The sequence below is a fragment of the Dromiciops gliroides genome, chromosome 5, assembly GCF_019393635.1.
Source record: "Dromiciops gliroides isolate mDroGli1 chromosome 5, mDroGli1.pri, whole genome shotgun sequence".
NCBI lineage: Eukaryota > Metazoa > Chordata > Mammalia > Microbiotheria > Microbiotheriidae > Dromiciops > Dromiciops gliroides.
Window position 1 is genome coordinate 156,289,233 of NC_057865.1, and position 15,743 is coordinate 156,304,975.

Genomic DNA, 15,743 nt, shown 5'->3' on the forward strand with positions numbered 1-15,743 from the left:
ACTATCAACACAATAAATCAAATGGAGCTTGATTTATATTCTTCACAAAACTGAAAAGATGAGTTCACTCTAGGGCTTAAATTGAATGTGTCCTTAGAGAACAAAATCTGGTACATTTATTTATTTATTTTTCTGAGTATAAAGCAGAAAAGAAGAAATTTGAGTTTCTACCTTTATGGGGAAATGATGGCTTCCAGTGATGAATTTTTTTTTTAGTCATTAAAAATTCCAGTTTATCTTTGAGACATATAGAATTGTGATATCACAAAATAGCCATGTCCCCAAAGGAAAAACAAGACAATTTGCTGAGGAACATAATATCTATTGCTAAAGGATCACTGAAAATAACTGCCTACTGATCCCAATCCTATGGATGTCCATATCTGTGATAATTTTTTTTCTTTTTAATCAGCAAAGTCAAAATGTTATTTTTAGTAAAAAGTCTGTGTTTTCCAAGAGCATATTGAGATAGATGTGCTGAATCATTATGGTGATTAAAATAAAAGAGCCCTTTTACTTTTAAATGCTGACAATAATGAGGCCATGGTAATTGACATTTTTTCCCCCTTGCTAGATTTTCAGATGTATTTCTCAGTCTTCCCAAACTTTATTCTTTTCCTTAACCATTACTCACTTTTATCTACTATCTAGTTAGAAGAGATATTTACTTTTAAATATGTATTCTAGTGATATCAAGAAAAGGGAGCAAAAAAGGGGATATTATTGAATAAAGGGTTTCAGTTTTTTGTGAGAAATATTCAGTAATATAAGTAGACTGCCTTTTCCTGTCAGTCAAAGATTTTTGTTTTCCACCCATGATGGCACCTCAGCACAGACCATCTGTTTTGCTAGGCAGCTGGAAATGACACTTTCCTCAAACTAATACTCCAAGAATTCCAATTCCAAATTATCAGCTGTAGAGGAATCCCTAAAAGAATGTGAAGATGCCCCAGATACCATAAAACTCTTTATAAATGGCTTAAGATTTTAAATGTTGACTTAAAGAGAAATAAATGGAGACTTTTTACACCTAGCATTCAGTACATTCAAGCTCCAAACCCACAGCCACTATTGAGGGGGGAAATCATTGTAGTAAGGGGGCCTGTTTTCCTCATCCCAAGCAGAAATTATTGTTGTCCACCTGCCACCAACAGACAGGGCACAGGAGCTCTAGGAGTAGCATAATTCCTGTTTCTGGCTTAGCCCTCACAAACATCATCTGGGGAGAATAGGCCAACCATCCCCACCAACTGCCAACCAACTGGCACATACATGGCAGGCAAGCCACCCTAGCCAAAGCAGCAAAACACTCTGAGGGAAAGCATGGGCTAGACTAGTCAAACCACCACCACATCCTTGACCACCACCTCCCCTCAGACCCTGATGGGGATAGCCTAGGACCCTGAAAACAAGAATCCTGGAAATAGAAATGTTTTCAATCATCCTAAGAAAGTAGCCTTGTGGAGATGCAGCCTAGTAATTGTTTCTTTAGTTTTTGCCATCACAGATACTGAATAAAAGAAAGTTTTTGCCAATAGACTTCTTGGCTATCAAATGATTCAACATCAGATGCTCATATCATTTCCCCCCTACTAGTAATGATGCTAAAGAAGAGTCATCAACTTCATCTTTGCCATTGCAACCCAAGGACCTTGAGAGTTTTCTGTCTTACTTGTAGCTAAAACTTCCCACTTTTGTTATCTTCCCTATTAGAATGTGAGTTCCTTGAGAGCTTCCTTTGTATCTTGAGGACTTAGCATAGTGACTTGTACATAGTTAAGCATCCGGTAATTGCTTCATTCATTTATTCACTGAAGCTGTTGCTGCTGCTATTGATATACCCCTGCCCCCCCAAAAAAATCTAGAAGGGGATATGAATACATATTGCACCCTTCATTTCACTGGTATAGGGAATTTTCAGGTGTGGAAATTGTCTCTCCTATTGTAAATTGGCTCTGTCTCTGTAATTTATAATCTTAGAGATTTGCCTAGAGCACTGTGTAGTTAAATGAATAGCCCAGGGACTAGAAATCACGTCTTATTGATCCTAATTCTACGGAAAGCTATTTAACCCTATGCTACTTTCTCTATTTCAATTTGGAACTAAGCCCACCTAGTCACAAAACTATGAATATCTTTTTGACCCAAAGATACCTCTATTAGACTAAAGAGATCAAAGAAAGAGGAAAAGGGCACATATTTACAAAAATACATAAATATTTAGAGCATCCTTTTTGTTATAGAAAAGAACTGGAACCTAATGATATAACCAACAACAGGGGAATGGCTGAACAAATTATGTCATATAAATATAATAGAATATTAGTGTACCATAAGAAATTACAAAAGAGATAGTTTCAGAGAAATTTGGAAAAACTTCCATGATCTGATGCAGAATTAAGTAAGTAGAAACCAACTTATACAATAATAGCTTTTTTTGTTTTTGAAAAGAAAATCTATTTATTTATTTATTTTCACTTTATTTAGCATTTCATTTTCCCACAATTACATGTAAAAATAATTTTTAAACACCATTTTTAAAACTTTGAGTTCTAAATCATCTCCCTTCTTCTCCCCACCTCCCTTTGAAAAGGAAAGCAATTCAATATGTTATACATGTGTAGTCATGCAAAAAACAATTCCATGTTAGTCATGTTGTGAAAGAAAACAGACAAAAAAACCCTCAAGAGAAATAAAGTAAAATAAAAAGTTTGCTTAAATCTGTACCCAGATACCATCAGTTCTTTCTCTGGGGATGGATAGTATTCCTCAACATATGTCCTTCAGAGTTATCCTGGATCATATTTGCATTACTGAGAAAAGCTGTCATTCACAGCTAATAGTCCCACAACATTGCTGTTAGTTTGCATACAGTACATTTCATTTTGCATCAGCTCATGTAAGTCTTTCAAGGTTTTTCTGAGAGCATTCTACTCATAAATTTTTATGGCACAATAGTATTCCATCATAATTACATACCACAATTTGCTCAGCTATTCCCTAATTGATGGGCATCTCCTTTATTTCTAATTTTTTTTCCATAAGAAAAGAGCTACTATAAATATTTTTGTACCTATATGTCTTTTTCCTTTTCGTTTCTTATCTTTTTGGATACAGACCTAGTAGTGGTATTGCTAGTTCAAAGAGGATGCCTGGTTTTATAGCTCTTTGGGCATAGTTCCAAACTGCTCTACAGAATTGTTGAATCAGTTTACAACTCCACCAACAGTGCATTAATGACTCCTCATTTTCCTCTGCTGTCTTATTATCCAATACAATAGGTATGAGGTAGTACCTTAGAATTGTTTTGATTTTCAGCTTTCCAGTCAATAGTGATTTAGAACATTTTATATGACTATAGATAGCTTTAATTACTTTATATGAAAGTTATTCATATCTTTTGATCATTTATCAATTGGGAAATAGCTCTTATTTTAATAAATTTGACTAAGTTCTTTATATGTTTGATAAGTGAGGCCTTTATCAGACAAACTTGCTGCAAAAAATTTTCACAGTTGATATTGCTAACTGTATTTTTCTCCATCCTATTCCGTTCCCATGCAGTTTATTCTATTCTCTATCTCCTTTCACTCTGTCCCTCTTTAAAAGTGTTTTGCTTCTGATTACCCTCTCCCCCAATCTTTCCTCCCTTCTATCACACAACACTTCCCTTATCCCCTTTCCCTAATAATAGCATTTTAAAGGATAACAACTTTGAAAAACTTTAGAACTCTGATCAATGCAATGACCAACCATGATTTCAGGACCAATGTCATTCACCTATTTACAGAGGAGATAGTTTTAAGGTACAGAAGAACATAATAATTTCCTTCACACACACATATTATATATATATATATACATATATATATATATACACATACACACATATACATGTGCACACATACATACACACACATATATACATATATGGATATGGATATATGATATTTTATTTTTCCCCAATTACATGGTAAAATGATTTTTAACATTTTAAAAAAAGTTTTGAGTTCCAAATCCAATCCTTCCCTCACCCCTCCAAGATGATAAACTATCAGCTATAGGCTATACATGTGCAATCATGTAAAACATTTTCATATTACTCATTTTGTACATGAAAACTCAAAAAAAGAATGAAAGAAAGTAAAAAGTAGCATGATTCAGTCTGTATTCAGACAATATCAGTTCTTTTTCTTTTTTTATCAGTTCTTTTTCAAAGTCATATAGTATGCTTAATCATTAGTCCTTTGGGATCATCTTAGATAATTATATTGCAGAGATAGCTAAGTTATTCACAGTTCTTCATAGTACAACATTGTTGTTACTGTGTACAATATTCTCCTGGATCTGCTCACCTGACTTTGCATCAGTTCATAAGATATACATTTTCTGACATGGCCGATAAGGGAATTTTTTTTGCTTAACTATTTATTTTTATGAGAAAGTTCTTGGTGTTTTTTTTTTCAGCAGTGGTGGTGGGGAAGAATTAGGAGTGATAGAGGGCTATGAAAAGGTTGCCATTTCAGTCATCAAAACTATCTGGTACTGGCTAAAAAATAGAGTGGTAGATCAATGGAATAGGCCAGGCTCAGGAAATGCAGTAGTAAATGACACTAGTAATGTAGTGTTTGATAAACCCAAAGACTCCAGCTTCTGGGATAGGAACTCAGTATTTGACAAAAAACTGCTGGGAAAACTGGAAGATAGTATGGCAGAAATTAGGCATAGACCAACATCTTACACCTTATACTAAAATAAGGTCAAAATGGATACATGATTTAGACATAAGAGGTGATACCATAGGTAAATTAGGAGAGAAAGGAATAGTCTACCTATCAGATCTTTGGAAAGGAAAACAGTTTTTGACCAAACAAGAGATAGAGTATATTATAAAATGCAAAATGGATGATTTTGATTATATTAAATTAAAAAAAATTTCTGTACAAACAGAAGCAATGCATCCAAAATTAAAAGGGAGGCAGAAAGCTGGGAAACAATTTTTGAGGCCAGTACTTCTGATAAAGGCCTCATCTCTAAAATATATAGGGAACTAAATCAAATTTATAAGAATCCAAGTCATTCCCCAATTGAGAAATGGTCAAAGGATATGAACAGGCAGTTTTCTGATGAAGAAACCAAAGCTATCTATTCCCATATGAAAAATGCTCTAAATCTCTAATGATTAGAGAGATGCAAATTAAAACAACTCTGAGGTACCACCTGACACCTATCAGATTGGCTAAAATGACAAAAAAAGAAGATAATAAATGTTGGAGAAGCTGTGGGAAAATTGGAACACTAATTCATTGTTGGTGGAGCTGTGAACTGATCCAACCATTCTGGAGAGCAATTTGGAATTATGCCCAAAGGGCAATAAAGCTGTGCATACCCTTTGACCCAGCAATTCCACTTTTACGTCTTTTTCCCAAAGAAATCATGGAAAGGGGAAAGGGACCCACATGTACAAAAATATTTATAGCTGCTCTTTACGTGGTAGCAAAGAATTGCAAGTTGAGGGGGTGCCCATCAATTGGGGAATGGCTGGACAATTTGTGGTATATGAATACAATGGAATACTATTGTGCTGTAAGAAATGATGAGCAAGAGGAGTTCAGAGAAACCTGGAGGATCTTATGTGAGCTGATGATGAGTGAGATGAGCAGAAGCAGAAGAACATTGTACACAGTATCATCAACATTGAGTGTTGACCTACTGTGATGGACTATATTCTTCTCACCAATGCAATGGTACAGAAGAGTTCCAGGGAACTCGTGATAGAAGAGGATCTCCAAATCCAAGAAAAAAAAAAAGAAAAAAAGAACGGTGGAGTATAGATGCTGATTGAACCATACTATTTCTTTTGTTTTGGGTGCTGTTGTGTTTTTTTTTTTCTATTTGGAGGTTTTGCATTACTGCCCTGATTTTTTTCTCTTATAACAGGATTAATGCAGAAATAGGATTAATGTTATTATGGATATATATATGTGTGTGTGTAGATAAATATATGTATATGTATATAGATATATAGATATAACCTATATCAGATTACCTGCTATCTAGGGGAGGGGGGAGGGAGGGGAGAGAGGGAGAAAAATCTGAAATTGTAAAGCTTGTATAAACAAAAGTTGAGAACTATCTTTACATGTAATGGAAAAAATAAAATACTTTATATGTAAAAAGAAAAGAAAAGGTTGCCATTTAAAAAAGAAAAGAAAGAAAAAGGGTCCATTAAAACATTAAACACAGCCATGCACAGGAGAGAACAGAAGGAAAGCCAGAAAGAAAACAAAGATATTCAGGGCAGCTTTGAAAATTATATGTTGAATTAATTATATATTTAAAAGGAAAAGCAAACTGTACATAGAAGAATATTGTGGTTTCATGCCAAATCCTCTTTTTCTAGTCTACTTTGTATATGGAAATGCCCATTTTATTTGGTGTTGAATTTAGAATTTAAAGAAAAGCCAGGCTAGAGGCAAAATTAGGAAGTAGACAAAATTCATCTTTGAAGCCTCCCCACATCCCTTGCTGCACCTTCAGCAACCACAACATCCTCCATCCCTATACAGAATACTTGCTCTCAGATCAACCTCAGTGTTCCCTTGCTTTTCTATTCAGACAGAAATATCGATTAACAAACTCCCATTGAGAATTTTGTGACAGCGCTTTTTTTTCCTTCATGAGGACAATTATTTGCATTTTGAAAGACTGAAAAAGAAGGTAATAATCAACTAAAAAAATGAGTAGTTCTAATGGTGATGTTTTAGGTACCTTCACTGGGAAGATAATTGTTTCTTTCCCAGAGCTCTGAAATCACAGTGTTGATCATTGCTTAAACTTTGTAATGTGAGTCAGTGTGCAGGATTTGGAATCAGAAGACTTAAGCTGGAATCCTGTTTCTGTTACTTACTTCCTTTTGTGGCCTTGTAGAAGGCCTTTAGTCTTTCAGGGCCTCAGTTTCCTCATCTGTAAAATAAGAGTACTGGATTAGACGACATCTAAGTTCCTTCAATCCTATGTAAATGAATTAATAGCCTTCAATCCTATGAAAGCTCAGCCTGCTTTTATGGCACAATTGAAAGACATCACTTTCTGCTTTCTGGATGATGCCCCATGTTATTTTCTAACTTCCTAATAGTTCTTGAAAATAGATAAGGCTATACCATAGGTTGAAACTTTAGATATCCTATAGGGTCTGTCTTTAAACTAATCTTCTTTTTATCCAAACTGCTTCTTAGCATGACACCTTTAAGTAGATAGAACATTTTTTATAATATAGAAGGAAAGAAACAAGGATTTTTTTTTAAATTAAGGATTTATTAAGTACCCATTAAGTGCCACGCTCTGTGTGGAGTGCCTTACAAATACTATCTCTATTAATCCTTATGACAACCTAGAGAGATAGGTAGTGGTATTAACCCTGTTTTACAGTTTAGGAAACTGAAGCAGACAGAGGTTAAGTTATATGTCCAGTCTCACACAGCTAGCTAAGCATCCGAGGCTATTTTTTAACTCAAGTCTTCCTAATTCCAGAAAAGTTGCCTTCATTTTCTGGTTGAGGAAACTGAACTCTGGAAAGTTAAATGATTTGTCTAAGCTCACAAACGGAATGAGTGGCAAAAGCTAGATTTGAACTCAAGTCCATTTATTGCAAATGGATCAGTCTAACTGGAGCACTCTTTTTACTGAACCATATTGCCTCCCTTGATGTTCTCTAAGTAATTCCAATAGATTTTGGATTGTCATATTTAGTCAAAACAAACAAACAAAAAAACATACTGAGAATATAAGGGAACCCAAAGAAAGGTTCCAGGACTGACATAGATACATTTCATTTTATGAGATTTGCTTATAATAAATGCTACTCCTCATAATTAATATTCTAATTAGTTTTAATTTGTTGGTTAATGAATTCATCTTGCTACCTATTTTATTAAGACAAATTAATTAGAATGTTCTAAAAATCAGGTACAGACACTGATAAAATATGAAAATGATAGTGTTTCAATGCAAGGGCAAATGTCAATTTTTGCATTATATATTGTTACTATTCATCAGTATGGTCATAAATCCCAAATAACAGGGACATCTATCTTGGGAAATTGTCAGGACAATATGGAACCTTCAGGTGTTTTTATGACAGATGGCCATTTAGAGACCAAAGTGAAATTTCAGCTTAGCTCCTAGTCAACATATGTTCACAATATAGAAACTGCTACCTCTATTTCAGTGATTTTTCATAGACTTGGTGGGAGTCCCGGAAGAGATTAGGATTCAGTTGGTCACAAATGTGAAATGAACTCTCATCTTTAAGATATGGACTTTTAAGTACTCAGAAAAAACAATGGGTCTATCCAGAAGTTCAGAATTGCTTAGTTCTTTCCATACAAACTGGACCTTGAGGCACATCAAAAATTTTGTAACCAACCTCTGTGTGTATATGTGTGTGTGTGTGTGTGTGTGTGTGTGTGTGTGTGTGTGTGTGTTTAAGATCTATTGGGGGCACCAGAGACACAAGCCCTTAATGTCCTATGGAGGTAGGAGCTGATACTTTATTATTAATAATACTTTACTTATTATATAATAGAGTTCTTTGCAGTTTAAAAAAGATATTGTATAATATCATTGGTGTTCTAAGAGAAATTAAGAGTCAAACCCAATCCTGTCAGTTTACAGATGAGGAAACCAAAGGACAGAACAGTTAATAGACTCACTTTAAGTTCCATAGTTGTATACAACTATGAAATGTCTGAGGTGAAATTTAAGTCCACTAAAGTATACTAAACTGTGGAGATATATTCAAACATAAAAAAGAATGAAATATAAAATAGGGAACTAATTTTTTGGAGAGGGTGGATTGTGAAAGAAATGATCGAAATTAAGCACTAAATGAAGACAGACAGGTTTGGAATAAAACGTTCAGATTTCAAAAGCAAGATATAGTGATTTCTTTTTTTTTCCCCTCTCTGAACTTAACCTAAAGGATATATATCGACTTCCGAAAACAACTGTGGTCAGCCCAAAATGAAGTGAAAATCCCTGCCCAGAAGCAAGAGAGGGAAAACTATGGCCACTGCTGTGGTGTTCTATTCCCTGTAATACTGAGTTTAGAGAAAGCTGACCAGCTTTTGTTTCAACTCCACTGGATCCCACTTGCACAAAGCTTTCGATATCTAGATAGCCTTGGGGATTCCACTTCTAACATTTCCTTCAGGCTCACTCTTCAAAACTGAGCCAGCTAGTTTATATTTAGGTTGGAACAGCAAGGGTACCAGGTGAATAGCAGGAAAAAAAGAGAGAGAGGCAGAGAGAATGGAGGGCTAGATTGTTTGAATCATCTGGTAAATAGAACAATTCTCAGCTGCATCACCTTCCCGTCAATGATGCTGATAATATGTAGACAATCCTGTGACATCCTCTATCCCCAATGAATTAATTTTAAGATATTATTGCAAACATTTAGCCCAGACAGAAGTCCTATAACTAAATCAAAGGTTATATGCTAAGAAAATACACAAGGCTTTCCAAAATCATCTCTACGTTGGGTAAAATAAGTTTAAAAATGTAGAAAATGAGGCTGAATAAGGTCAAGTGGACAGGGAGGCTGTTTATCAAATTAGCACTTTCCCCCTCATCTATCAAGTTTGGTCCTCTCTCAAAGCAACAAATTAGATCAGTCTGACAGGAAAGTTTAAAAAATCGATTTGGCTGATTACGTAATTGCTTCTACTCCTCTATGTGGTGATGATTGGATTTTTACTTGGCTTCTTCCTTTTACTTTCCAGGTCAAGAATTAATTGTCATTTACATTCAAAATCAGTAAAACCCACAACCAATAGTGACCACAGGAGCTCTTTGGTAATTTTCCTGGAACTATTTTTTGACTTGCACAAAACAGCATTTTGTTTCCATGTGATCATTTGTCTGAAATTTTTATGATTGTCGACATTCAGAAGTGATTGTCATTAAATACTCACTTGAATATCAAAGCACATTTGCCGTTTTATAGCCCCCTTTATCTTGACAGAAAAAAGTTCAGGGGACTTTGATTACAGCTTGATATTCGGGGCTATTATCAATTTTACTACTATTCAACAGTTGCTAAGTAACTAAGATGCCTTAGGTTATAAAAAGGGTTATGCAGTCCCTTTTGTAATAGAGGTTCTATTCTAAACTCTTCTGAAATATCTTAATCATTAGCATTGCTAACATTATAAAGACTAATACACAGATAGGTTTAGGCTTCGGAGAGATCTTAGAGACCATGTAGTCCATTCTCTCATTTTCCAAATCAGGAGACTGAGGCCCAGAGAAGTTAACAGACTTGTCCATGGTTGTATGGGTAGTGAGATGTTCTGACTTCAGATCCAACATACTTTTTACCATGCAATTTTGCCTCCTGTGAAACCTCTGGTGATGGAGGTAGAAAGAAATTAGTTATACTGTGCTCTACCCTTTACTTTTATTCAGGGATATACTTTGCCATATCAGAAACATAGAAACAGAGCTTACTTTTTTAGATTTCCAAGGGAGATCTCACAACTTTCTTTGTGTATATCTTTCAAATTCGAACCACTAATGTCAATAAGAAAACAAATCCTGACATCTCCTATATACTTAGATACTCAAATAGATCCAAGATCTATTGCAACCCTTCAATGCCCACCCATCCTCATACCCGGTAATATCTTTCCACAAGTTCACCCAATGTACTTCCCAATGTACTTGGACCTTCCTACCATTTTTTTTCTGACAGCATGGGATACCAGGGAGCACTAGTGGGCTTTCCACTGATTATATTTTACTCATATAATATGACTGGCTGATCTCCTTTTTCAAATATACATTTCTTTAATGACCCCTTTTACTTGAATTCTTCTTTGTAGTTCCTGTTTTGTTTTTGTGTGAGCAATGTGTATGACACACATACTATGTCCCTCTACAATGACTATGTAGAATAATACTCAATTTTCAATGTTTTGCAGATTGCAGTATTCAATGACATATAATCCACAATACTAATCCCATTGACATGGCAAATTTCTGAGTCTTCTCTTTGTCCAGAGAGATTTACTCAGTTTTGTTTTTAGCATTTTGTCATGTCTCTCTCTTTGTGGTTGACACTTCAAAGTTTTACTTTTCCTGTACAAATGGAGCCCTACAATGGACTCAAGTATATGTCTAATCAGCATTAATAATTCATGTTTGTGTAACTCTTCAAGGTGTATAGAATGCATTTCTTTCTTTTTTTTTTTTGTGGGGCAATGGGGGTTAAGTGACTTGCCCAGGGTCACACAGCTAGTAAGTGTCAAGTGTCTGAGGCCGGATTTGAACTCACATACTCCTGAATCCAGGGCTGGTGCTTTATCCACTGTGCCACCTAGCTACCCCCTAGAATGCATTTCTCACAAAATCCCCTGCAAATCATATAAGCATGACTATGTCCATTTAATGCATAATAATAATGATATCTAGAATTAGTATGATATTTTCTGATTTGCAAAAAACTACAAATATTCATTTTCTCCTCATGAAAACCTTGGGAGGTGTTATTATTAGCTTCATTTTACAGATGAGGAAAATGAGTCAAATAGAGGATAAGTGGCTTTCACAGGGTCACATAGATAATGTGTCTGAAGCTGGCTTGGGTCTTCCTGACTCCAGGTCCAGAACACTACCCTTCACACTACCTCACTGCAAAAGGAAACTGAACATGATTTGACTGAGTCACACCATTAATGAACATTGGAGTCAGGAATAAAGTCTAGGGATCCTAATTCTAAGACTAATAATGTTTGCTCATGGATTTAAACAACATGTATATACTATTTTAACTTCTTAATATCAACTTAACAAAATTTGCATGCAGACCTTTTTTCTCTTGCTATTATTGGATAAGAAAAATGTGAGATTTAGATGAAACTTTGTCCTTATAGAATTTACAATCTAGTGGGGGAATATGACAAAAACTTCAAATGACTGTAAGACAGGTAGACAAAAAATACTGTATGAGGTCCGACAGGGACAATGTCTTGAATGACAGGAAGGACAATTTTCTGGAGAGGGCCACAGTTGACTTGGGTTTTAGAGGATGAATAGAAATTTATTAGGGATAAATCAGGGATGGTATTCTAGGTATAAGAAATAGTGTTGACAAAAACATAGAATGCGTGTTATATATAAAGATTTTATATAGTTCAATATGACCAGAAAGTAAATGTAAGTGATCAATATGAGATAAATCTAGAAAGGTAACATGATTCCAGATTATATAAGGTCTTGAATACTAGGCTAAGGAATTTGAACTTTTATCTTTTAGACATATGGAAGCAACTAGGTTTTTGGGCAGAAGAGTGACATCATACCTATGCATAAGAGAGACAAAGCATGACATAGGGAAAACAGAGGTGCCCTTGAAATCAGGAAGACCTGGGTTCAATTGCTTGCTGCCTCTACCATACATACTGTCTATGTGACTCTGGGCAAATGACAACATCTCAATATTCTAGGTAACTAACTCTCTTAAGATTAAAAACTGCACAGAAGGTGCCGACTTGCATTGCTAGAGAGGGTTTCCTCACCTGGGAGTTCTCTATCTCAATAAAGTCATCTTACCTACCCATATCCCTAGTGCATAAGGAGCCTAAATCTAGAAGCATTTTGTAGTATAACTGGAAAAAAGGAAATAATGAATGTAGGACTACTTGTTACAAGGCTATTAGAACAGCTCAGACACTGATGTAGAGTGATGTGAGCAGAACCAGAAGAACATTGTGCACAGTAAAAGCAATACTATAAGGGGGATCAAGAGTGAAAGACTCAGCTATTCTGATCAAAACAATGATCTAAGACATTTCCAAAGGACCCACCATGAAAAATGCTATCCACCTCCAGAGAGAGAACTATGAGTACAGATTGAAACACACTTAAAATTTTTTTCTGGGGTTTTTCTGTGGGTTTTTTTTGTAACATAGCTAATATGGAACTATGCTTTGCATAACTTTACATATATAATCAACATCATATTGCTTGCCCTCTCAATGAGATAGGGGGGTGCAGGAGGGATGGAGAGAATAAGGAATACATATTTTTAAAAGAATGTCAAAAATTTTATATGTAATTGGGAAATATTTAATGAGCTAAAACATATTTATAAATATAAGACAAGTGCAATGGAGTCCTACACTAGAATGGTTGTGTTAGAATAGGAAAAGACAAATGGAGGCTAGAGATATTATGGAAGTACAATCAACAGGACTCAGTAGGTGACTGGATATGTGAAGTAAGGAATAAGAAATGCCCAATAAAGCAAGATTTCAGACAGGGGAGACAGAGTGAATGGTGATGTCATTGACATTAATAGTGAAGGCTAAAGGAATAGCAGATTGAAGGACAAAGATAATGAGCTCAGTTTGGGACATGGTGACTTTGAGATGCTGATTTGATGTTCAGAGTCTTTTAGGAGGTTATTTTTTATGCAATGCTGCACTTCTGTCAAGTTTAGTGGATCTTTTAAATATTATTTGTACATAGTAATTTATGATCTTGATTGTGCATTTTGGCTTTCCTTCTTGAATATTTTTTTTCTCCTGAATCCGCTTCCTTTTTACCAGTGTCAGTTGAGTGATGATCTTATGCTCCAAAGACCTGACAACCTAGCTCAGAGATGCTCAATGACTCCATATAATCAATAGCATTTTCCTAAAATTCTAACGGTAGGTTTGTATTGTTTATATCAACGATGTATTTCCCTCATTACTCTAATCTCTGTTGACTTTCATAAATATCTGTTCATCTGTTTATAAATTCTATAGTGTTTTTTTCTGAAAAAATGGTTATAGACGCTGATTCTGGGGTGGGGGCAGTGAGAAGGTATAAATAATCTAAAGAAGTCCTAATCTATGAGATAGATTCCAAACTTAGCAAAGCATCTAAGTCTTTATATACCACATATGTGCCTTTCCAAATACACTTACTCTATAGTTTGCTTTATACATAAACTTTTTACGTATGCTGTTGTTGTTTAGTCCTGTCTGATTCTTCATGACCCCATTTGGGGTTTCTTGGCAAAGATCCTGGAGTGGTTTGCTATTTTCTTCTCTAGCTCATTTTACAGATGAGGAAACTGAGGCAAACAGAATTAAAAGACCTGTCAGGGTCACACAGAGAGTATCTGAGGCCACATTGGAACTCAAGATGAGTCTTCCTGACTCCAGGCCCAACATTCTATCCACTGCACCACCTAGCTGCCCAGATTTAGTGGGTCTTATGAATCTAAGACAGGCAGCCTAGAAACACAAGGATTCCAAAAGAAAAAAATGTTGTTTCCAGATCTACACAAAAAAGATGATGGTGGCTTTGAAGTCTAATTCTAGTTTTCTCAGATCTAAATGGTCTCACAAGTTTATCTCATTATTCTTGTCTCTTAACCCGATATTACCATGTTTCTCCAGAAAATGGACACAGATTGTTCTACCTACTAAACTTTAATATACATGCTGTGAAATCCTAGTTACAGTTGAAAACTATCTTAACTACCTGATTTCTGTTGAGAGCACCACCATCCATCCAGTCACTGGGTTTCAAAACGTCAGGAATCCTATACTCCTGGCTCTCCCTTGTACCCATGTAACTGATAAGTTTCTAAACCTTGTCTATTCTTCCTTCACCATTTCTTTTTTTTCCTATTCCCTTCTCAACACCCACACAACCACCCTTGTTCATCTTAGTTCAGGCCTTCACCACCTTTTCCCTAAACTATTGTGATAGCATCTAAATTGACCTGTGATTCTAATATTTTGTCCTTGTATCAGCAGCACCCATTACACAGCTTGGTATCTAGTAGGCCCTCAATAAGTTCTTGATTAATTAATCCAAAGATAAATACAATGAGACCTTAAAGTGAGGTTTGCCTAGGCCAAATAATTCATTATTAAATGGATTGTTTATTGCTCATGGGAGTGTCTATCCTTAACTAGATTGCTCCCTACACAGTAGACAGTGTTTTGCTTGGATCTTAAAGACTTCCTAATCTGCCAGAGAGGGCAGCTAGATAGTGCAGTGGGTAGAGCACTGGATTGGAATGAGGAAGACTATTTTTCCCAAGTTCAAATTTGGCCCCAGACACTTACTAGCTGGGCAAATCTCTTAATGCTATTTGCCTTAGTTCCTCATTTGTAAAATGTATTGGAGAAGAAACATCTCAGGGTTGTTATAAAGATCAAATGAGATAATGTTTTTATAAAGTGCTTAGCACACTGACTGGAACATAGTATGTACTTAATAAATGTTTTTTTTCTTCCTTAGGTTTTGGGAAAACTTTTATTATTGTTTGAAGCTAGCTTTGTATAACTGAGAAACTAGGACTGTTGCTCAGAGACTAGATTCATTTAATGCCTAACTCAGGATTTAGGTTATGCTGACGACTAACCCAATCAGATTCAAAGATTGCTGCAAAGAATACACTGAATTTTCTCCTCTGAAGTAACCTACATGTCCAATACAGAAAATGCCTCTATACTGGCCAATCAGCTGCTGTTCCCTTGTTCCTTTGTTTGAAGCTTATATGTTGTATAACTTACAGACACTTGGGAAGGAGTTGATCACTCCTTTTTTGTCTTTCTCCTCTAAATAATTTAATAAATTTCTTTCTAAATTATTTCAGTCACGTATTTTGTTCTCAGCTAATAAATTGGTGTCATAAGTGGGATATTTCATGATTGACCACAGAGGAGCGATTCAAC